Source organism: Muscardinus avellanarius (genome assembly GCF_963383645.1).
Source record: "Muscardinus avellanarius genome assembly, chromosome: 5".
NCBI lineage: Eukaryota > Metazoa > Chordata > Mammalia > Rodentia > Gliridae > Muscardinus > Muscardinus avellanarius.
In genome coordinates this window covers 116,834,926-116,859,947 of record NC_137790.1, presented here as the reverse complement: position 1 = coordinate 116,859,947, position 25,022 = coordinate 116,834,926, and positions in this window count along the sequence as shown.

The window sequence follows — 25,022 nt, the reverse complement described above, 5'->3', positions numbered from 1 at the left end:
TCATGGACAGCCTCAGCTACTTAGTGAGGCCCTTTGCAACTCAGTGAGAACCTGTTTCAAAATAAAGAATAAAAAATAAGGCTGGGGGTGTAGCTCAGAGGTAGAATGCCCCTGGGTTCCATCCCCAGTACTGCAAAAAGAAGGAGGAGAAGGAGGAAGAGGAGCAGGAGGAGGAAGAATCCAGGAGAGAAATAACCAGAATTTGTCTTTTATTATAAGAAACTTTGTGTTAATAACAGTCAATAGTATAGTTGCTATGGGCTAATCTTAAAAAGTAGACCTGAAAAGGGCACTTAGATGGGTGTGGTGACATACATCATAATCCCAGTACTTGGGAGGCTGAGACAGGAGGATCACAGGTTCAAGGCCGGCCTCAACAACTTAATGAGACCCTCAGAAACTTAGCAAGACACTGTTTCAAAATAATAATAAAGGGGACTGCGAGTGTAGCTTCAGAAGTATAAGATCCCTGGGTTTAATCCCTAGTACCAAACACACACACACAAAGATACTGAAAGATAAAATTACACAGTATGAAAAACATCTCTACATTATACCAAAGTTTTTGAAGCACTAGTTTGAAAAAAGTTATTTTAGTGTTATTTAACAATTTCATAGAGATGCCCAATTCACAGACCTACCTCTATGATAAAAAACAAAATTACGGGTTGGAGATGTAACTCAGTGGTAGAGGCTTGCCTAACATGCATGAGGTTGTGGGTTTGGTCCCTAACACTGCATTAAAAAATAAAATAACAATGAAATAGATCCAGCATGAGACATAAGTGAGTTAAAAAGAAAGAAAGAAAAAGGGATTTTAGCTCCTATGCTGTCCCCTGGGCTTGTTCAGGTAAATGAGCCCAAAACCTTCGTCTTTCCCAAGAAGTGAAACAAAATAAAAAGTAATAGTAACAAGACTAATAATTTAAAATTTTAAAAGTATTAATAATATAGGGTTGAAGGTATAGCTTGGAGGGTTCAATCCTTGGTATCACAGAAAAAAAAAAAATAGATCAAGAAGTACCAGCCAGGTTTCTAGAGGAAAGGTCAAAGGCTTCTGGGAATGCACAGTCTGATAAACTGACCAGAAAACAAACCAATCTTGACACTACTTCATCCTCTCTTCCCTTCACTCTTGCCCCATCCCTTCAACAGTTGTTCAAACAATTTCCTTTGAGTCTGGCCATGATCACATGCTAAATAGTTTATTCCTTAAATGCTAACTTTCTCAGGGGACCAGAGGCTTGGAGCAAAAAGGGAGAAGATGAGTGTGGCAGGAAGAATGGGGGTGACTCTGGGGGCCCCATCCCGAGATGTGTGAGCTCTGAAGAATCCCTTCCCGTAAAGCTTGGGTGAGACTCTGAATCTCAACTTCACTCCTACCATTAGTGTTACTTCATATGAAAATCAGTGAAGGGATTTTGCAGATATAACTAAGTGCTGGATCTGTTTACTTTGAGTTATTCAAAAGCAAGATTGACTTTGGTGGGCCACCTGATCAGGTGAGTCCTTAAAAGGGATTGGGCAGCAGGATATGCTGGCACATGCCTGTAATCTCAGTCCTTGAGAGGCTGAGACAGGAGGAGCCCAGGTTCACGGCCAGCCGCAGCAACTTAGCAAGACTCTGAGCAAAGTAGTGGAATCCTGTTTTAAAATTTAAAAAATAAGCCGGGCGTGGTGGTGCACCCTTATAATCCCCGCACTTGGGAGGCAGAGACAGGAGGATCGCGCAGGTTTGAAGCTAGCCATGCACGCTGGCTTAGGAGACCCTGTTTCCAAATAAAAATATAAATATAGATCTGGGAGTGTAGCCCAGGGGTAGAAGGGCTTTCAGGAATCCCAGTACCACCAAAAAAAAAAAAAAAAAATTTTAAATAATGAAAACGGCTGAGAGTGTAGCTCGAAGGTAGAATGTTTCTGGGTTCAATCTCCAGTACTAAAAGACAATTAAAAAAATAAAGAATTGGGCTCTTTCCTGCCGAAGAGAGGGACTCAAAAGGTGACATTATAAGAAGACAATATGCTGAGGATGTAAGAGTTGCTTCTACAGAGTGGTCTCCAGCCGATAGCCAAGAAGAAAACTGAGACTTTTGCCTTACAATCACAAAGAACTAAGTTGCCCGATAACCCGAATAACCTTGGAAGCTGATCTCTTCCTGGTCCAGCTTCCAAGCGAGCATGTGGCTGGCCGATTCCTTGATTTTAGCACTTTTGAGACCTCTGTAAAGCACCAGACTCCTGGCTCTCAGTAACTGTGAGATAATCGAGTTGTGCTATTTGAACCAGCTAAGTTTGTGGCCATTTTTTATGAAGCAGTAGAACACTGATATAATTAGGAAACTTGGTTGCTACTACATCTTAAAAGAAAAAAATCTTAGGCACAGTGGCACACACCTGTAATCTCAGTACTTGGAAGCTAAGACAGGAGGATCACAGAATCGTGGCCTCAGCAACTTAGTAAGACCCTGTTTCAAATTAAAAAAAAAAAATAGGACTGGGGGTATAACTCATAGGTAGAATGCCCCAGTATTCAATCCCCATTAAAATAAATACATAAATAAATAAATAAATAAATAAATAAATAAGGGTATAGCTCAAAAGTTCAACCCCCCAGTATTAAAAAAGTCATGTTTCTTTGCTTGTAGCTATATAAATGAAGAGGAATACCTAAATTAGAACTAAAACTTAGAGTAGCTATGCATATATGATCCTCATTCTGCAATGTGTTTTCTTTTCTTTTTTTCTCTTTTTTTTTTTTTTTTTTTTGTGGTGCTAGGAGCATTCTACCTCTGAGCTATACCCCCAACCTGACTTTTATTTTTTATTTTGAAACAGGATTTCACTGAATTTCTGAGAGCCTCACTAAGTTGCTGAGGCTGGCTTTGAACCTGTGATTCAGCCTTCCACGTACTGTGATTACAAGCATATGCCACCATGCCCAGCAAAAAATAATAGTAATAATTTAAAAATGTGGAAGGAAGAAAATAACCAAGATCTATTAAGTTTACCTTAATACGTTAACTTTCCATTATTCCATGTCTCAAACTAACCTGCAGAATCTCTTGAACACATACATACTATTGTTTTGCAACTTTTAGCAAGAAGGAAATTATTTATCCATTTATTCTCCTGCTTTGAATGTCTGGGAAGCCCATTCTTTTGCTCTTCTAAGCTGAAGCAAAGCAACTTTTGTAGTTTCTGTGTCACCTTTTCTGCCCAGGACAAGCTTAACAAATTGAGCTGAATAGCTTTGAAAAGTTTTGTTAGCAACTGTTACCTCTCCAGTGTTTCATAAAATATTTAATAGATTCACATTTGTGAAGACCTAAAAAAAAAATCTAAGTGGGCTAAACTGGCAACAAAATATATCGGTAAAATAAAATTCCAAATATCACTTTTGTGAAGCCGGGAGCTATGTGAACATACATACATGGACCATCACTGGGGAAACACACACACACACACACACACACACACACACACACACACAAATACACATAAATACACATAAACACAAAAGTAGGAAAGGAATCTGGTAGACTGAGATCAAGATAAGAGTCTTGGTTATTGCTTTATCCTCTTCAGTAGGTGAGGTTGTTTGTTTAGTTTTAGGTGGTCCTGGGGATTAAACTCAGGGGGAGGTCTACATCCAAGCTACATCCCCAGCCCTTTATAATTTTTTGTTTTGAAATAGGATCTCCCTGGGTTGCCGAGAGTCTTGCTAAATTTCTGACGCTAGACTCTAATCTGTGATCCTCTTTTTTCAGCCTCCCGAGTACTGAAATCACAGACGTGCACCACCATGCCTGGCTAGTATGCAAAAATTCTTAAAACATTCAGCATTTTTTTTCAATATGAAACAAAATAAACCCCTCAGTATATAAAAATCTTTCTTATGTATGACAAAATGATAAATTAGTATTTAATCTATCTTGCAAGTTCAATATGTTGCTTTCTGTGGTAGGGAGTTTATTAAGCAACAGCGCACAGTAGCTAATGGGCCCAGGACATCTAAGACCTTCCAGTGATGTGGGACAGGGCTCTCCGTCATTCACAGTGCAGTAATACAGGAGCTGGAATCTCCACACCAGGGGTGAGAGTCCATTGCTTGCTTTAGTTTTTTAGCATGCCTTTAGCATGCTTCAACCCAAAGATAAAGGACAACGATGGCCATTCAGCATACAGCCTATTCTCTGTCAAAGTAGCAAAAGAAAAACTACATTCATACCCTAAGTTGGCTGTATCATATCATAATTATATCAGTGTTCTACTGCTTCATAAAAAATGGCCACAAACTTAAGTACAGGTATGCTGAAAGAAGTTACAAGTCACGTGAATATACCCCATGCACCTAAATAAAATGTCTCCCCTAACTTAACCTCCCCTTAACCCAGCACCAAATTGTAGCTACTCTGATACTACTTAGCACAGGAGTTATAAGAAGAAGGACAAAAGAGAGACAGTAGTCTCAAACAATTATAGTCAAAAAGATCTAACTTGAAATTTTTACAAAAATATGCAACGCACACAAACAGGAGCTCTGTCATTTGCTTTTCAGAAACATTTACATCTGCTTGGCAAAGGTATGGGTGACCTAAGGCTTGCACACAAGGAATTATATATCTAGTCTCAGCAGACCCATAAGAGGAACAAAGGTTTATTACTATGTGCTGCTGGGAGTTCATGGTTGTTGATCTAAAATGTTATTTTAGCAATAACTAGCTAATAACATTGACCAACTGTTGCATGCATTCTGTGATCTGCCACTTCAACATAGCTATCTTTTTTCTCTTACTTTCTTAAGTATTCTGCTGGTGTTAAGTGCAAATTCTCAATGCTCAGAAGCTTTCAGAGACAGACAACCATGTATACCTATATCAGGTAACCATTTTATCAAGAGAAAGGGGAGAACCAAGTCACAGTATATGTCTGTTGCACACTAGATCTGTCCAATCCGGAGCGTCAAGATATTAGTATATCCTAAGGAACAGCTCCTTGCTTGACATTTTCTAAAAATAAATACCCCTTTCTTAGTACCAAAACTTTATAGAATATGTATATTTCTCAATATCAAAATTTTGGCCCAAACGTATATCAAATACTTAGAGTTAGGTTCCAAATCTAGTACAACACTTTAAATAAAACATTATGCGGATAAAACCTTGTGTTACACCCCATATGCAATTGAAAGAAAATCAAAATCACATCCATGTTTGAAAAATCCTTTCTGTCTCACCAAAGGGCGAGTAGGCGAGTATATTACTGCATTAAAGCAATTGTTTGGATACTGATTACTTGGTGACCAGAAAATGATGTTTTCAACATTTTCTTCCTAATCTAATCATCGTTCCTTATGTAGAGATGCCTTTGTGTGTTATGTTTTGGGAAGCAAGAAAGAAATTTAGGATTGACATGTACCATTCTGTATATGTATATGTATATGTATATGTATATGTATATGTATATGTATATGTATATGTATATGTATATGTATATATATATATATATATGTGTGTGTGTGTGTGTGTGTGTGTGTGTGTGTGTGTGTGTGTGTGTGGTACTGGGGTTGCTGGAAGCCCTTCTACCTCCATGCCACACTCTCAGACCTATTTTGTACTTTTTTTATTTTTTGAAACAGGGTCTCTTAAGCCAGCTTGGGTGGCTTCAAACCTTCGCGATCCTTCCGTCTCCGCCTCCCAAGCGTGGGGATTAAAAGCATGCACCACCACACTCGGCCCATTCTGTAACTAATGGGAGATAGGTTTGCAGTCAATGTTTTCAAAATGGATGTCTTATTTTCACAAAAGAGATTATTTACATTAAGCAGAAAGTGTCTAAGTGGATTTTTATTAATAAATTATGGGGAAGGTTCAAACATTACCTCCACCTCATTTTCCATGGGGAAATTCTAGAATTCTGAGTAAATACCTTAGAACTTCTTATCTCTAACTCTATATCATAGATTGCTTTCTGTTTCTTTCCACTTTTTTACTCCCTACACTACATTTTGTACATTTCCTTCTATCTCTTCGTTTAATAATTCTTTGTGCCCAATATGTGAAGTCTATCCACTGAGCTCTTAATTTGCATTCTTTGTCTTTTGATTTTTAGAAGTTACATCTGGATCATTTTCAAATGCACGTCGCTTTTTCTTTTATTTGCTCTGATATCCTTAGGCTTGCATTTTAGTGCTTTACAGATAGTAACGGTAGACTGTTTATTGCTTTTGACTGATATTTTTAACATCTGAAGCCCTTGTGGGTCTCCTGTTGATTCTCCCTCTTGGCGTCATTTCCTGCTCAGTCTGAATAACTCTGTGGACTGGCCATCCTCCTAGTTGCACATTTATTTGTAGGAATATTTTGGATTATGAGGTGAAAGTATCTTTCTCCAGAGAGGATTTGTTTTTGCTTCTGCACCACTACCCTGGGACTCCCTTAGTCCAAAGACCTGAAACTTAGCCCCTTGTAACTTGACCTCAGGCTGCAAAGGCATTTGGGGTGTGTTCTGGCTTACTGTTGGTGTACCCCGGAGCCTCCACTTGTTTCGGAGAGTCTGCTGTGAGCCTCACACTTCAAGCAGAAGTGTGACTTTAATTCCCCTGTTTCTTTCACCAAAAACACTTTCAAAACACAAGTTTCAATGTATCGAGGTCATGAGACCCTCCAAATAAAATCAGACTCCAGGTTTTCTTACTTCTCTAGGTTCCTAGTTTTTCCTTTCAGTTTTTTGTCTATTTCCTTACAGTATTGACAGCTCTTCACACTTTTTTTTTTAGTACTGGGGATGGAACCCAGAGCATTCTACCTTCAAGCTATACCCCCAGCCTTATTTATTTATTTATTTATTTATTTACTTATTTATTTACTTATGGTACTGGGGTTCCTGGAAACCCTTCTACCTCTGGGTTACACTCCCAGACCTATATTTTATATTTTTATTTGGAAACAGGTTTTCTTAAGCCAGCAAGGCTGGCTTTGAACCAGCGTGATCCTCCTGTCTCTGCCTCCCAAGTGCAGGGATTACAAGTGTGCAGCACCACTCCGGCCTTATTCTTTATTTTGAAACAGAGTCTCACTGAGTTGCAAAGGGCCTCACTAAGTAGTAGCCAAGGCTGTCCGCGAACTGTGATCCTCCTGTCTCAGCCTCCCAAATGCTGGGATTACAATCATGTGCCACCATGCCCAGCTCTCTTCACACTTTCTAAGAAAGATTTTTAGATAATTTATTTGAGCATGTCCAAATAATCAGGCAGCACCAGGCTCCAGAGAGGAAGGGAACTCATAACGGAGCTCAGAAACCAGAGAGGAGATACGCCGGCCTCAGGCCCGAGAACACGGGAGCAGCGCCTTACTGGCGGCAGCGGCGAGTTCACCAGAGGGGCTGGGCTCAGCGCACCCTGCAGGGACTCAGAGTGGAGTTCAAAAACAGAAAAGAAACATGCCAGCCTCACGGCCGAGGGCACAGCAGCGGCGCCATATTGCTACTGGCAGCAGCAGCAGCGAATTCACCGAGTCCACGACAGCTCCATCTGCACACTCAACAGTGAGTCAAATTGGGGCCCCTAGAGGAGAAATCCCAGTACTGTACTCCCAGAGACTTGACCCAGTGGGGGAGTGGTGGTGGCAGAGATATTACACCATAGGAAAACGCCCAACCTGGCACCCCCCATGGTCTAAAGCAGCCTCGATTGACTCCCAGGGTCTGAGACTCTGCGATACAACCCAGTAAAGGAGTAGTGGGAACTGAAATACCATAGACTCGAGATCCACAGCACCTTAAGTGAAGTCGTAGTGACCCAGGGAAGAACACAGAGAAGGCACTAACTTCCAAAATCATGGGAAAGAGGAATTAACAATGGAGCAAAGAATGCCCACAACCCCACAACATCAGAACCTGGTAAAACAGAAATTCAGAGATTTATAGAAGATCAAATCAGGAAAATAACTGTAGAAATAATAGAGGTGTAGAAATAGAAAAAGCTCTCTGAATTCGAAAAGAATTCAGAGAGCCAAAGAGAGATAAAGGATGCAATTAATGAAGTAAAGGCCTCAATTCAAAGTACAAACAACCAATTAGACCACATGGAGAATAGAATCTCGCTCCTAGAAGATGATCATTCAAAAAATGAACGCATAGTTTCTAATTTAGAAAAAAAAATCCAACAGCAGGAATCTGACATTGAAGAAATATGGGCCCATTTTAAGAGAGCTAACCTAAGAATAATTGGAATAGAGGAAAGAAAAGAAGGTGAAACCAAAGGGATTAACAATCTTTTCAAGGAAATAATAGCAGAAAATTTTCCAAACATAGAGCAAGAGGTTGATACACAGGTCCAAGAAACTTATAGAACTCCCTTTAGACAGGATCGGAGAAGAGGATCCCCATGCCACATCATTGTCAAAATGACCAATGTGGAAGCCAAGCAGAGAATCTTAAAGGCAACAAAAACAAAAGGCCAAGTGACATTCAGAGGCAAACCAATTAGAATCACTCCAGACTTCCCAAACCAAGTCATGAGAGCCAGAAGGGCTTGGAGTAACATATTCCAAACTCTGAAAGAAAACAACTTACAGCCAAAAATTTTCTACCCAGCAAAACTTTCTATCAAATTAGATGGAGAAATAAGAAGCTTCCATGACAAACAGAAACTGAAGGAATTTATGTCTTCAAAACCAGCGCTAGAGAAAATACTCAAAGAGATTAACTACAAAGAAGAAATAGGTAACACACACCAGAACCAGAGAAACAAGATCTTCCATCCAACAGGCAACTAAGATTGGTTATCTGTGGAGATTCATTATTTATGTTAGCCTTTTACCTATCTCTAAATTATATTGTTTGCCTTTATTGTTGTTAATTTTTAGGATGTCTAGTTGTAATATTAATATACCTTCAGATACAGCATTTGGAAATATTTTATCCCATTCTATCAGTAACTTTTAACTCTGTTTACATTGTCTTTGGATATACAATATTTATTTTTATTTTTTAGGGAGTTTATTTACCCTTTTCTTGCCTGTGCCATTGAAATCATATCCAAGAAATCACTGCCAATTTCAATGTTGTGAGGTTTTATGACCCAGATTTTCTTCTAAAAGTTTATAGTATTAAGATTTATACTTGGGTCTTTTATCTATTTTGAGTTAATATTTGTATATGCATTAGGTAAGGGTCCAATTTTATTCTTTTTCATGTAATTATTATTTTTCAACAATATTTAGTTAAAAGATTTATTATTTCCACCACCAAATGTTCGTGAAAACCTTGTCAAAAATAACTTGACAATATAGGGAAGAATTTATCTCTAGGCTTTTATTTAACTCCAATGGTTTATATATCTGCCTCTAGAACAGTACTACACTGTTTCAATTATTGTAGCTTTATATGGTTTGAAATCAGAAAATATACATCTTCTAGCTTTGTTCTTCTTCAAGATTGTTTTGGGTATCTAGAGTCCATATTCCATATCAGGATAAATTTTTTCTGAAAAATAAATAAATAAATGTATGATAGCTTCACCTAAAAAAAAAAGAAAAGAAAAAAATATTCTCTGGTAAGAAAGAAAGCAAAAAGAATTATTGAACTGTTATCTTTTAGTCATCAAAAGCTTAGTATCAGACAAATGAAACTGTTTTGTGAGATTATCATCGTTAATATTGGATAAATTGCTATAAAACTAGAGGTCAACCACTAAGCCAAGCATGGGAAGGAGGGATGGGGAGGGAACGGGGTGGGGATCGGGTAGGGGCTAACTGGGCTATGTGTGCATGTATGTCTACAAAAGTATTTTCTTTATACCATTATGATGTATGAATACATTGCACCAATAAAAAATTAAATTAAATTTTAAAAAAATAATCAAAAAATTTTGTCCAAATAATCAAGCCAGCAGATATTGAAAACTGGAAATCATATTTCAAGTCTTAAAATTATTTTTATACTTTTATAAGTGCATTGTAATTATGCATCACAGTGAGGTTCAAAGTCATACAAACAGAACACAGGTCTTAGTGGATTTTTCTTCAGGTTTTATCCTACTGTCCACTCCTCCCCATACGTAACAGTGAAATTGGTAGTGATACCTTTATGCATAGGCATAGCATAATTTGAACTGTTTTGCACACTTCAAATTCCAGTACTTGGGAATTTGAGACCTGAGACAGAAGGATTGCAGGTTTGAGGCCAGCCTCAGCAACTTAGTGAGACTCTCGGCAATTTTGCAAGACCTTGTTCCAAAAAAATTTAAAAAAACAAAAAAAAAGAAAAGAAAAGATTTGATGGTATAGCTCAGAGGTAGAATGCCTCTGGGTTCAATCCCTCATACCATTAAAAAACATTAGGCAACAGAAAACGTAATGGTAATATAAAGTAGCTTTATTTATTTATTTATTTATTTATTTATTTATTTTTGCGGGTCTGGGGATGGAACCCAGGGACATTCGACCTCCCAGCTACACCCCCTGCCCTATTTTTTATTCTTTATTTTGAAACAGGGTCTCACTAAGTTGCAGAGGGCCTCACACTAAATAGCCGAGGCTGTCCTCGAACCACAGTCTTCTGGTCTCAGCCTCCCGAATGCTGGGATTACAAGCGTGCACCACCACGCCTGACTGATAAAGTAGCTATATAATACTGCTTTCAAAATAAAAAACTGGAATATACATAAAAATAGACTGGAACAGCTTATCCTATGCTCTGGATTTTTCTTCCCCAAGGTTCAACTGAAAAGAGGAAGCATGTATAGCAGAATCTATGGAAACAGTGTTGGTTTGTTTGGGCTTTAGTGGGATTGAGATCCTAAAAACACTACCTGCGTACTAGGCCAAGAGTGGCCAACGGGGCTCTTTCCCCACCCGCCTTCCCTTAACACTCCAGTCACGCTCCTGGAGAGTTAAGGTTTGGGGCTTGAAAAGGATTTCCTTGCAAACTCTTCCTTTTCTCCTAAATTTGTTTTTGTTGTTGCTAGGAGAAACCTTCTAGCCAAATCATCAGTTCTACATAGTCACACAGAAAAGAAAAAAATGTCTGACACGTTTAGATTTGAAAAACAGATTAGAGAGTTTTGGGCTCCATGGGGACACGGCTGTGGAGCTTCAGACCAGCGCTGAGACTTGGCCAACTCCCAGCCAAGGGGTAAGAGACACAGGGCCAGGAAGGAGGGACTGGGGAGGGATCTCCCACTGCCGCACCGGGTTTTAGGTCAACAAGAGTGATGCATCCAATCTGGGGCCGGGACTTAAATTAGAGAATAATAAAGAGAAGCGTGTTGAGAAATTCATACGGAGCTCTTGTCACACCGTTGTGTAACGTTTCTGGCAAAAGCAAAAGAGATATTTGACTATTTTTTCCCAAAAAAGGATGCAATTGCAAAAATGATATATGTGGCCAGCTCAAGGAAATTCATTTTCAAACCTGTATTTCTCAGATTGTTTTGGAAAATGTTGTTTGTTTTGTTTTGTTGTACTTTTTTTTTTTTTTTTTTGGTACTGGGATGGAACCCAAGGCATTCTCAGAACTAGGATTACAGGCATGTGCCACGGTGTCTGGCTTTTTTTTTTTTTAAAACAGAGTTTTGCTAATTTTCTGAGGCTGTTCTCAAACCTATGATTCTCCTGTCTTTGCCTTCCAAGTACTGGGATTACAGGCATGCACTACCATGTCTGGCATTCTCAGATTATTTACCCAAGCAAATACTACTTGATATTTCTATGAGGACTTGATTTAGTTCTATTGATGATCATTTTCTGTGTGTTTGTGGAAAATCTCTAAAATTCTATCTATCTGTATCTATCTGTCTATCTGTATATGCATATATTTTTGTCAAACTGGCAACTCAGCAGTTGTCAAACTAAAGCATGTGCAATCATACTGCTGTGGCATTCTTTGATTTCAAGTTTCAGAAATGCTCTTCTACCATTAGGAGGAATATATGTCTTGATGATTAACTTATTTAGAGTAGATCCTTGAATAAATATTTGATAACATTTTTTTAGTACTGGGGATGGAACCCAGGGGTATTCTACATTTGAGCTACACCCCCAGTCCTACTTTTTATTCTTTATTTTGAAACAGGGTCTCACTGAGTTGCAAAAGGCCTCACTATGTAGCTGAGGCTGTCCACAAACAATGATCCTTCTGTCTCAGCCTCCCAAATGCTAGGATTACAAGCGTGTGCCACCATGCCCAGCTTTTGTATCATTTTTAATGCTGTCTTAGTATAATACCAAAAATTATACTGAATGCATTATTTTTAATATCTCTAGTCTTTAATCCTAGAAGTTAGGATCATCATGATAATCGCTATTTTATTAAAAATCCAAGACCCAGAGAGACTCTTTGGCAAGTGCAGTAGAAGCTGAGAATTTACTCCAGCTCTTCAACAGGCTAGAATTGAAATCCTGCCTACACCACAGGCATGCAGCAGACAGGTAAGCTTGGGTCAGAGCTAAAAAGTAAAAGTAAAATCCCCAAGGTTAATCTCCAATGGAGTCAGTGATTTCTGGACAAAAATCACACAAAAAATTTCTGGACAAAAATATTTTGTGATTTATCCAGTTCTTGTTGCTACTGTGGTAGATTGTATTGGTGACTGAAATATACCCCCTTTCTGAGGTGTCTATCTCTGTGGAAGGATTGTAAATACATGGCTCCTTGACATCACACATGCCCATGTTCTGGCTGTGGTGGTGCACACTTTTAACCGTAGTACTTGGGAAGCTGAGACAGGATCATCACAGGTTCAAGACCAGCCTCACCAATTTAGTAAGAATTCAGCAACTTACAGACACACTGTTTAAAAATATTTAATAAATGTCTAGGGGGTGTAGCTTAGAGATAAAATAAAAGCCCCTGAGTGCAATCCCCAGTGCCCCCCTCCAAAAATAAAAATGCCGATGTGATGTGTAGACTCCTCCTTGAAAGATTTCAGTCATTGAAATAAAGTCTGGCATGTGTCATGTCGTGACTGGAATTGACAGGGCAAGATCTGTAAGAGGTAGCTCAAGGTAAGCTCAGATTACTTTTAACTGATTCTGCAGTTCGGAAAATAGCCCTACTAGGGGCCCAGAGGAAAGATGCCTTGAGTAACCTGCAAACACACAACGGATAAGTAATGTAACAGAGAAATAACTCCAGGTAACCACTAAGCTCTAGAGTCCTTGGCTCTTTTCTGAATCTTAACTCCTTAATCCATAAAATGCAATGATAATACTTGCTGTGGATATTGCAGGATTGGAGAATTATTTAAGCAAATGGATTTAAAGACTGGATCAACTGGCATGTGCAGTAACTGGTAATTATTCTCCGCTCATGTCTCGAACCAAGTATTTATCTAAGTAATTAAGTAGGCATCTGGTCACTTCTCTGATATTTCTTGTCTTAGCTTTCTAATTTCTCAGGTGGACTGCCACTGAATAAAATTGAGATATTCTTTTGTAAAATTGGCAGCCAAAAAAAAAATGGCAGGAAAAATATGCCTTCATACAAGCATACAAGAAACATCAGATAGATGTGCAGACTCCAAAGGAGTGACAGTGGGATGAGGGAAGGGAGAGGATACAGAATGTAACAGTTGAAATGATGTTATGATGAAATGAATGATGTGTGCATGTATGCCTCTGCCATCTTGTGCCCCCAATAAGATGTACAACTACTATACACCAATAAAATAAAAAAAAAGAAAGAACGCTATGAATGAATACGAAAGTGCAAATTCCAATCTCAAAGGCATGCACCAAGAAGCTGAGAGAAGAGGAGGGACCTGGTAGAAAGAGCACCAAGGGCTGGGAGCATGTATTTTTCTGATACTCTACATTCTATATGATATAAAATTACAATGCATCAAGTTAAAAGGTATTTCTTCAGAATTCAAACTAATAGCAAAGTACATTGTTCCATTCACAAGCATTACTAACACCGCCGTGTATCAGACACTGTGTTGAGTATTTTGGACACATACATGGAGTCAGTCTCTTTTCCTAAAGGATGGATAATCTACTGGATTTGTTAAACAGTAATTTAAAGCTCTATAATTTGATAAATAAACTAGGAATTGATGAAACTTTTAATCTTAATGCAGATATATATATATATATATATATATATATATATATATATATATATTCCTTCTTTTCTTTTTTTTTTTCTTTTCCCTTTTATTTTGAGACACGGTCTCTTTGTTGCCCAGGCTAGCCTCCAACTCCTGAGCTCAGCAGTCCTCCTGCATCAGCTTCCCAGCAGCTGGTTCTCCAGGCGTGGGCCACCACACCCACTTATGTTGTATTTCTTTCCAATAAGGTCATTCTAACCATCAAGGAGCAATTGCATCTGCTTCAGTGGATAAATAAGTTCAATGGAAATTAAGATTAGTATTAATACTAACTATTTATGCTATTTTAAAGTCCTTTTCAAAATGATAGTCTAGTTTTACCTCCACATCTTATTCACACTACAAATTTCTTTCTTAAAAAGTAAAAATAAGCTTCTCTCCAACTCATATCTAAGGACATGGTGTTTCTCACCACAAAATTCTCAGTTGCTTATGATTTGCTGCTACAGGTAAAATGGCAGCAGGGTCTATATGCTTCGGGTTTTCCAGCTCAGCTATGTTATAAAGTATATTTACATCCCCATCATAAACCACAGACCTGAAACAGATAAGGCACATGAGGCTAGCGACTGAGCTGAGGCACCTGGGTGAGATATGCAGAAGATAGCATCCATCCTCAGGATCAGGAGGGCCAGAAACAGCATCCCACCAATGTGACCGAAAGGCCTGGAACTGGCTTAATCAGACATAAACACCAATTAGGTCCTCACTGTGCACAACACTGGTTTGTAGAGTTTATAGAGTGCCACAGACCCTGAAGTCATATTTCCTGACCTCAAAGCACTCAGCAAACTGCTCTCTGAACAGAGCTCTGCTGTAGTCCACAATTGCTGTCTACCAAGAATTGGGTAGGCGGAGTCCAGTTAGTTCCCTGGATCCTTGGAAGGATTTACTGTGTTGTGCCAAATGTTTTCTATTGCACAAGACCATGTACCGTGTTCCCCACCAATGCCAAACCAGCCTCGCTGAATTAAGTATTCTGCAAGTATGCTTAAAAGTCGATGCTCTGTCAGCATTACCTCTTAGCACAAGATCTACTCCATCACTGGCAAGGCTTTTTAGTCAAGTAAAATGAAGGAAATGCTTGGGGTATAATGCTTTTGCTGCCAGGTTCTCTCAACAAGATTAATAATTCAAGGGAAATTCTTAGCCAGAGGAATTGTATGCTTTCTCCCATCAGGACAAATGTTTAACTGATTATCTGCAGATGTGCAGGGAAGCTTGTGCGATGCTGGAAGGCACTGGCTTGCTACCACTTTAAATAAAAAAATGCCTGTGATGGGCTCCTTTGCAAATTGAGGAATTTTAAAAGTAAACAATTTGAATTGTGAATCTCTCCAAATAAATTCTTACTAAAAACAAATGCAGTGTGACCTAAAATGTTCATTTTAGCAGCCCATTCCTGAGCCAAGATTAGCCTCCATTGAGTGAATCTAAGATGTGGGAATAGACATAGTGTCTACGTGCAGGACTAAGTAGATGTTCTGAAAATACACAAAAGCGAGTGTTGTAAAGAATGGGAGCACGATTGTATGAAAAGTTCCACCTCGTTTTCTCAGCCATGACTTCCAAATTCAGCTTCTAAAATTGCCATCAGCTTTTCAGCCCATTGCCCACCAAAAACTAAAGTGTGTCTAAATTTCCAATTTGGATGCTTACCTTTATAGCTTCATCTGTCAAATATATCCCACCACTCTCGAAACATCATGCGTCAGATAGTACTTGACCTTGGAGCTGCTGAGAAGAGCAGTATGACCTTCAAATGACATCCCTCTTGCTGGCTGCATGTGACCAAGGGGCAAGAATAGTTTCTATGAGAACAATGTACACAAAGTTTTTCCTAAGTTCTTTCCTATTATACCATCATGTAGAAGGATGCGTTAGACTGAAACTTAATCCTAGATCAAGATGGGCCAGTAGCATCATAAACACAAACAGAAAATAATCCACCACGTATTAACACAAAGGAACCTGGACATCAGAAGTACAAGATGATATTTGGGTCCCACTAAGCGCGGTGCAGATGTATTAGGAAGTGAGAAAATGGCATGACTATACATATACATACACGTGCACAATATTATGGCTGAATGTCATTTATCAGTTTAATGAAAATATATGATTTGGTAGTTGAGTCTCCAATTTTTGAGCAATCTATCCATGGCTTGTGTTCCCCTGTGACCATTTCACTTTTTTTTTTATATCTTTGCAATGAGTAGAAAAGAAATTTTTAAAAAGCAAATATAAACTGCCGGGCGTAGTGGTGCACGCTTGTAATCCCAGCATTTGGGAGGCTGAGACAGGAAGATCGCGGTTCACCAACAGCCTCAGCTACTTAATGAGGCCTTTTGCAACTCAGTGAGACCCTTTTACAAAATAAAGAGTAAAAAATAGGGCTGGGGGTGTCGCTCAGAGGTAGAATGTCCCTGGGTTTCATCCCAGTACCGCAAAACAAATTAATTAATTAGTTAATTAATTAAATAAGTGACTTGAATTTCTTGATATTAGCTCTAAGGAAGATCTGATTGTGAAAACGGGGTTTATAGGTCATTTTGTGAGTCTCGACTTCTTCACTTTCTCTTTAATGTTGCCCTGGATAGTGGAAATTGGTATTTATGCCCAAATGCCACTATTTTTAAGCTTGATATGTTTTTATTCAGTAAGGCATGAGTGCTCATTGATATCCATGATAAACCATACTCATAATCTTGACAGGCTTGGTGCCAGAGGTCTGTGTGTAGTTATGTAATTGCATTTCGTTTTGCAACTTACCTTCTGTAGTAAATGAGAATATAGGTAGATTCGGGTGCCTTGATGAGCAGAGAAATTTTTTCATTGCAATCCTAATTTCTAGATTGCGGAAGCAGCAACTTCAGAATGACATGTGTTTTGCCTGTTGTACCCGGAGAATAAGTTTTGCTAAAAAGAAAAGAAAAAAGAAAAAAATGAGAACATTTATGTAAGTTAAATCGTGATGGAAAGGATGGATACCCTTTCCATTTTCCAAGCAAACTTCAGCATATGGATTTGTGTTTTTACTCCAGATGGTAGTGTGTGTATTCAGGCCAGAGAACGTTCATCCTCACCTTGCCTACCCTGACTGGGCCCTCAAATGATTCTAAGATGCTTCCCAAAACCCCAATATTGAATTACAAAAAGTACTACACTTTTCCCAGAAGGTTACTGAAAAACATGTGGAATATTTTATTCTAAAATATGGTTGTGAATTAGTGGTACTGCCTTTAAAAATGCAATTGTTAGATAAACCCAGGCTGATTATTCAGCTCTGCTAGCAAACTGTGGCCCATGTAAAACAGAGTGGAATTCTCTTTACCATCAAGGGGCAGTCCAAAGAGGTTGCATCTTGCAGAATCTGTGAGTAACAGGTAAGTTTCCAGCATTAAAAGACAATTATCTTCTGGGTGCAATCAAATGTAGAGTCAAAACCTGGTTATTAAGTATGGAACAAGAACAGAGAACTGGAACCCTAAAACCTTTTCATTATTTTCTCATAAAATTAATCAAATTTTCCATAAACAATTGAGCATTTGATATGATATGTAAAAGGTGGACCCAAGGCCGATGCCAAGGAGCTTCTCCTCTGTGTTTCTTCTGGGAGTTTTAGGGCTTTAGATATTGCAGTTTTGTATTTCATCCATTGTGCACTGATTTTTATATATGGGAGAAGATAAGTTTCATTCATTCGCATATAGAAGTTCAGCTTCCCTAGGAACATTTGTTGGAAAAACTATTCTTTCTTCGGTTATATCCTTTTAATGCCTTATCAAAAATTAGTTGTCTGTGTGTATCTGATTTACCTCTGTACTATCTGTTCTATCCATAGGTCTACGTGTCTGTTTTATGCCATTACAATGCTGTCTTGATTACTATAACTCTGGAATATAATTTTAAATCAGGAAGTGGGAGGCCTTCGATTTTGTTATTCTTTCTCTGTATTGATTTGGCTCTTCAAAATGTTTTGTGGTTCTGTATAGATTTTAGGATTTTTTTCTATTTCTGTGAAGAACATCATTGAGATTTTGAAAGACTGTATTGAATATGAATACTATTTTTGGCAATGTGGACATTTTAACAATATTCTCGTATCCATAAGTGTGGGATAGCTTTCCATTTATTTGTGTTTTTAATTTCTTTGATAAACAAATTAATTCTGTAGTTTTCAGTATACACATCATTCACCTCCATGGTTAAATTTCTAAGTGTTTTTATGCTGTAATAAATAGTATTATTTTCTTCGCTTCTTTCTCAACTAGGTTGTTTATATATATAAGTACTAGTAATTTTAGTATGCTTATTTTGTACCTTGCAACTTTACCAAATTCATGTATTAATTCTAACAGGTTTTCTATTAATCTGTAGGGTTTTCTGCATGCATGATTATGTTTTCTGTGTATAGCAGTAACTTTATTTCTAGCTTGGATCATTTTATTTCTTTTTCTTGTCTTATTGCTCTTATTAGACTTTTAATTGAATACAAGGGGCATTTCTGGGGGACATGGCACCAGGGTGGTTCAAGCATCGGGTACCTAATGTCCCTGCTGGCTCAGGCCCAGCTTCACTGCTGGGTCTAAGCTCCAAGTAGCTGGGGGTAGGGTGCAACAGTATTGGGGTGAAGGGAATAGAATTTCTCATAAGCAGCTTATTCTCAGGGGATAAGAAGCTGCAGCAGCTCAGCTGAGGGATGTCACACTCATATATATGATTGTGGTGCCCTTGGTGTTGACAGGATGCAGTGGCTACTGGCCTCCGGTCCAGCACCTACTCTAGTAGTAGGTCTAGTTTCAAGACAGTGAACAGCTGTAACCACATGAGTCACAGGGGGTGGAACACAACATGGGCTCCTTCTTGAGAGTAGTATAGTCATGCAAACTCCAGGAATCTCCCTAAGCTGGTTCAGATTCATAAGAACTTCAGGATTCTCTAATACTAAAACAATAAGTATTTGGAGGAGGGGTTACTGTTTACCTACTGCTTACCTTTTCCATGCAGGGAGAAGTCTCTCCTGCATCTGAGCTGGTCTTGACTGGGGGTATTGAGGCAAAGCGTTTTCTTCTATTCTCTAGGTATCATCCTATGTTTCTGTACTCAAAGGGCATCTACAATTCCTTTGCTGTGCACTAGCATTCTCCTTCAGTCACTCTGGTCAGAATATAGCCATTTATTTGTTGTTTTGGTCCTCCTTGTGAAAGAAGACAAGCATCTCATGATGTCACTGAAGTCAGCAATCAGAAGCTGTGAAGTTGGGGGATTCTGACTCAAGGTCTCCCAAGACATTGTGGTCAGGATGTTAAATGGTACAGATGTCCTATGAAGGGTTGACAGGTTTCCTACAAGTTTCCCTCATATGGCTGTTGGCAAGATGTCTCATCAGGTCCTATTGTCAGAGGCATTAGTTTGTGGGTTTTTCCATAGGATTTGTTCTATGCTACAACAGCTAATCTGCCCTCTGGTGGATTATTGGGGGTCAAGAGTATTGGGGACATTCTTATTCTTTTTTCTCTTTTCCTCTCTCAGTTCAGATTAAGGTAAGCCCCAGACACAGAGCTGTACTGATCTGCCAAGAGTGGTATTACAGACACCCAAAATTCTGCGATGGTCTTTTGCACTGGCTAAAGGATTCCAGAGTGAGTGAAAAAGAGTGGAAAAGATTAAAAACAAGTTAACTGAACTTCAGGAACTTGTGAGACCATAACAGAATGTCTTAAAAAATTTGTATCATTGAATTATCATTAGATTCTTAGAGAGAGAGAAATCATGAACTTGAAAAAAAAATACTTTTTGAAGAAAATGACTGAAAATTTTCCAAATTTGGTGAAAATATAAATTTACAGATTTATGAAGTTCACAAAACTCTAAGTATAATAAACTTAAAGAAAATAGTGGTCCAATATATCTTAATAAAGATGCTGAAAACCAAAGATAAAAAAACACATGGAAACAGCCAAAGAAAAACAACATGTAATTTTAAGGGAATTGATTATTTAAATAATTGCCAGTTTCTCATCAGAAATAATTAAAGACAGAAAATAATGGAAAAACATCCTTAAGTTGCTGAAAAGAGGCCCGTCAACAGTTTTATAGCAAGAGAAAGTATTCTCAGATCAAGGAATACTAAACTACTTTTTCCAGTAAATTTTTGTTTAAAAAAAACTATAGAAAGTTCCTTAGGCTCAAGGCAAAAATTACATGAGAAGCAAATTTGGAGCTTTGAGAATTAGGAAGAAGAGGAATGGTAAATAGGGTAAATAAAGTCAATGATATTTCTCATATCATTTTAATATGAATAATTATTGAAAGCAAAATTATGTTTGGCTTAGAATATAGCTTACTGGAAGCTGGGTGTGGTGGCACATGCTTGTAATCCCAACATTCAAGAGGCTGAGACCGAAGGATCGTGGTTCGCGGACAGCCTCAGCTACTTAGTGAGGCCCTTTGCTACTCAGTGAGACCTGGTTTCAAAATAAAGAATAAAAACTAGGGCAGGGGGTATAGCTCGGAAGTCGAATGCCCCTGGGTTCCATCCCCAGACCCGCAAAAAAAAAAAGAGAATATAGCTTACTGATAAAGTGCCTGCTTAGCATGTGTGAGATCCTGGATTCATTCTCCTGTACATAGACACACACACACACACACACACACACACACACACACACACAGAGAGAGGCATATGTAACATTTTTGATGGGGCTTTTAATGTATTTAGATAAAATACAAATAATAACTATAGCATAAAGAATAGAAAATAAAGAGGTAAAAATGTATTTGATTATTATGCTCCTACATTTTATTTAGAATTTAAAAATTATAATTCTAAGAATGCTATGGAGGAGAGCAGAAGAAAGATTCTATATATGCATACAAATATGCACACACCATAGAGAGGTTATTAAAATACATAATATAGTGCCAAGCGTGGTGGCGCACGCTTGTAATCCCCGCGCTTGGGAGGTGGAGACAGGAGGATTGTGCAGGGTCCAAGCCAACTGCTCTGGGTTAAGAGACCCTGATTCCAAAAATAAAAAAGTATAAAATAGGTCTGGAAGTGTAGCCTGGAGGTAGAAGGGCTTCCAGGAACCCCAGTACCACCAAAACAACAACAACAACAACAACAAAAATACATAATATAGCTGTGCATGGTGACATAGGCTTGTAATCCCAGTACCTGTGAAGTTGAGACAGGAGGATCACAGGTTCAAAGTCAGCAATTTGGTGAGGCTCTCAGCAACTTAGCGAGACCCTGTTTCAAAATAACAAATAAAATAGGGATGGTGGTATAGCTTGAGGGAGAATGACTCTAATTTCAATCACCAATACCACAAAAAATAATATTAATATCATAAGCCAAGTGTGGTGGCGCACGCTTGTAATCCCCGCACTTGGGAGGTGGAGACAGGAGGATCGTGCAGGTACAAAGCCAGCCGCGTTGGCTTAAGAGACCCTGTTTCCAAAATATTAAAAAAATAGGCCTGGGAGTGTAGCCCGGAGGTAGAAGGGATTCCAGGAACCCCAGTACCACCATAATAATAATAATAATAATAATAATAATAATAATAATAATAATATCATAACACATAGAGATAATAGATAAATATAACTATTAAAAATATGCGGTGGGTGTGGTGGCGCACGCTTGTAATCCCCGTGCTTGGGAAGACAGAAGGATCTCGTAGGATTGAAGCCAGCCGCGCTGGCTAAAGAGACCCTGTTTCCAAAAATAAAATAGGTCTGGGAGTGTAGCCCGGAGGTAGAAGGACTTCCAGGAACCCCAGTACCACCAAAAAAAATTAAAAAATAATAATAATCCACAAAAACCGGTTTTGGTGGCACAGGCTTGTAATCCCAGCATTTGGGATGTTGAGACAGAAGGATAATGGTTTGCAGCCAGCCTCAGCTACTTAGTGAAGACCTCTGCAACTCAGTGAGACCCTGTTTCAAAATAAAGAATAAAATATAGGGCTGGGGGTGTAGCTCAGAGATAGAATGCACCTGACTCCATGCCAAGACTCACAAACACACACACATACACACACAAAAAAAATCCACAAAGCTAGGGCTGGTGGCACACACTTGTAATCCCATAACTTGGGAGGCTGAGACAGGAGGATCACAGGTTTGTGGCCAGCCTCAGCTACTTAGTGAGGATCTCTGCAACTTAGTGAGACCCTGTTTCAAAATAAAGAATAAGAAATAAGTCTGGGGATGTAACTTGGAGGTAGAATGCCCCTGAGTCCCATCCCTAATACTGAAAAAAAATACTAATAATAATAATCCAGAAAACACATGACAATTGGAAGAGAAAAACATGAAACAGAGGGGGAAAAATGGAAAACAAATAAAATGGTGAATATAAGTCTACTATCAATAATTTCACTAAGTTCAAATGGTCTAAACACAGTAAGAAAACAAAGAGTTTCAGATTGGATGCATTCCAGGATAGACTTTAATTTTAATTATTCAAACTGATTAAAAATGAAAGGATAAAATTATGTACCATGCAATCAGTAACCAGAAGAAATCTGTAGTGGCAGTTATTAATATCAGAAAATTCAAGAGCAAGATACTTACCAAGAGTAAAGAGCAACATTAAAGAATGTTGAAAGTGTGAATTCACCAAGGACATATAACAGCTATAACTATGCAAGCACCTGACGACAGAGCCAGACAGAGCCACGGTGGGAAGAGGGCCACAGCATCTCCCTGGGGCATAGGCCCTGCGCAATCCCTTCCTTTAAAGTATGGAAGCTGCCACTGTGATGGGCTCTCACTCCTGGAATTAGGTTGCATTATGCAGAGGTTAAAGGATCTTGCAGATGTAACTATGGCTTTCAAGTTAGTTTCAACTTTGAGTTCATCCAAAAGGAGATTTCCCTTTATGAGTCTTAATTAATGAAGAAAATGGCCTGACACAGTAACTGGAACCTTTGGGAAGGGAGAAATTCATCTGTGGATGATGGAGAAGAATATTACCATGTTGTGAGAGAGCCTGTGAAAGGGCCACAGGACGATACTGTGTCGTCATCTAGGGGGTCCCACGCAGTTCAGTGTCGAGGAATTAAATTACATCAAGAACCTGCATGGGCTTAGACTTCAAGCCTCAGATGTGATCATTTCCACACCTAATGCCTTGATTTGTCTTCTGAGATCCTGATCATGTCCACAGCCGAATTGTGCCTAGACTTACAATGCACAGAAACTGGGAGAGAATAAATGAGTGTTGCTTTAAGCTGCTAGATGTGTGGTATATTTTACACAGTAATAGTAAATAAAATAATAAGGTCTTCAAGATACATAAAGGAGAAATAGATAAAACTGAAAGGAGAAATAGGCAAATCAAAAATTGTGCTTGTGCATTTCAACATGCCTCTCTCAGTAAACAGAACAAGAAGACAGAAAATAGGAATATAAAGTATGTATATATTATCTATTATATATGTATTTGGTATTAGATATTGAACCCAGGTGCATTCTATCTCAAAGCTACACCTCCATCCCTATTTTATTTTTAATTTTGAAACAGGGTCTCACTAAGTTGCTGAGGCTGTCCTTGAACCTGCAATCCTCCTGTCTCAGCCTCCTGAGACCTGGGATTACAGATAAATACCACCACACCTGGTTAAGATATAAAGGATCTTATCAACCAACTTGAACTAGTTTTCACTTATAGAACATTCTCCTCAATGACAGTGAATGTACATTTTTTTCAACTACAGATGAACTATCCATATTTAAAAAGACATTCTGGACCATAACATTAATTTTAATAAATTCAAAATTTAAAAGACATCTAATCATAGAAAATGTGTTTCATATCCATAACAGACTTTAACAAGAAATCAAAAACAGATCTCTGGAAAATCCCCAGTTATTTGCAAATGAACACTATCCTTGTAAATAACCCATAAATCAAAAAGAAACTCTCCAGGGAAATTAGAAAATTTTCAAAGGAATGGAAATGAAAATACAGTATATCAAAATTTTTGATATACAGCTAAACAATGTTTAGAAGGAACATTTTTAACTTTAGTTTTTTATTGGTGCATTGTAGTCATATATCTTAAAGATGGTAGAGGCATACATGCACACATCACTCATTTAGCACTTCTCCAATTCCCACCCCATTCCCTCCCCCTTCCTCCTTCTCATATTTGGCTTAGTGATTGACTTTGATATGTTTGTAAATATACATCATGCACTTTAAGAAATTTACCTTCCCCCCCTCTCATCCCCCTCATTTAGGTCACCTTATTTGCTCATCTATGATTTCTCCTTTTTGTCTAGAGTTCCTCTTATGACCCTTTTTCTCCCTAGCTTCTGCATATTAGGGAAAGCATCCAATTTTTCACTTTTTGTGAATGACCAATCTCATTTATCATAATGTTCTTCAGTTCCATCCATTTCCCTGTAAATGACATAAGTTTGTTCTTCTTTATGGCTGAGAAAAATTCCATTGTATACATGTCCCATATTTTTGTAATCCATTCATCTGTTGATGGACATCTTGGCTGGTTCCATAGCTTGGCAACTGTGAATTGTGCAGCTATGAACACAGATACGCATGCATTAGTTTGGTAATTTGGTTTCCATTCTTTTGGTAGTTACCCAGAAGTGGTATTGTTGGATTACATAATAAGTTTGTTCCCATTCTTCTAAGAATTCTCCATACTATTTTCCAAAGTGGTTATACTAATTTGCAATCTCACCAACAATGTATTACGAGTTCTCATTTAACATCCTCACCAGCATTTGTTGTTATTTGTGTTTTTATAGAGGGAAATTTATAGTGGTGAATACTTAGAAAAGAAGAAAGGGCTCTAATCAATAACCTAAGCTTTACCTTAAGAAACTAGAAAATAAGCCAGGCGTGGTGGTGTACACTTGTAATCCTAGCATT